General features: G+C 40.8%; 1 non-coding gene across 1 annotated transcript; it reads right to left on the bottom strand.

Annotated features, from left to right (window-relative positions):
- Positions 1 to 228: 228 nt before the first annotated feature.
- LOC116871630 lies at positions 229 to 335 on the bottom strand. Its single transcript, XR_004383457.1, has one exon. It is a non-coding gene; the product is annotated as a U6 spliceosomal RNA (small nuclear RNA).
- Between the last annotated feature and the right edge of the window lie 401 nt (positions 336 to 736).

Here is a 736-nt window from a genome sequence, read left to right on the forward strand (position 1 = left end):
GTGTATAACACCCAGTGCTCATCATGTCACGTGCCCTCTTCAATACACATCACCCTGTTACCCCGTCCCATCACCAACCTCCCCTTCAGCAGCCCTCAGTTTGTTTCCCAGGGTTAAGAGTCTCTCTCATGGTTTATCTCATTCTCTGATTTCTTCCCATTCAGTTTTTCCTCCCTTCACTTATGGCCCTCTGCACATTTCTTATATTCCACATGTGAGTAAAACCATACGAATATGAAACACTTCATGGATTTGCATGTCATCCTTGTGTAGGGGCCATGTTTATCTTCTCTATATCATTCTAATTTTAGTATGTGTGCTGCTGAAGTGAGCACTATACCACAGCTTCTTTATTCATTCATCTGTTGATGGACATCTGGGTTCCTTCCATAGTTTGGCTATTGTGGACATTGGTGCTATAAACATTGAAGAGCAGATGCCCCTTCAGATCAGTACATTTGTATCTTTGAGGTAAATACTTATTAGGGCAATTGCTGGGTCATAAGGTAGTTCTGTTTTAACTTTTTGAAGACTCTTCATACTGCTTTCCACAGTAGCTGCACCAGACTGCATTCCCACCATGATGCAAGAGTGTTCCTTTTTTCCCACATCCTTGCCAACAATTGTTTCTTATGTTTTCTTGTTTTAGCCACTCTGACAGGTTTGCAGTGATATCTCATTGTAGTTTTGATTTGTTTTTCTCTGATGATGAGTGATGTTGAGCATCTTTTTATGT

This window comes from Lontra canadensis, unplaced genomic scaffold (genome assembly GCF_010015895.1).
Source record: "Lontra canadensis isolate GAN:19392208 unplaced genomic scaffold, GSC_riverotter_1.0 scaffold1, whole genome shotgun sequence".
NCBI classification, from domain to species: domain Eukaryota; kingdom Metazoa; phylum Chordata; class Mammalia; order Carnivora; family Mustelidae; genus Lontra; species Lontra canadensis.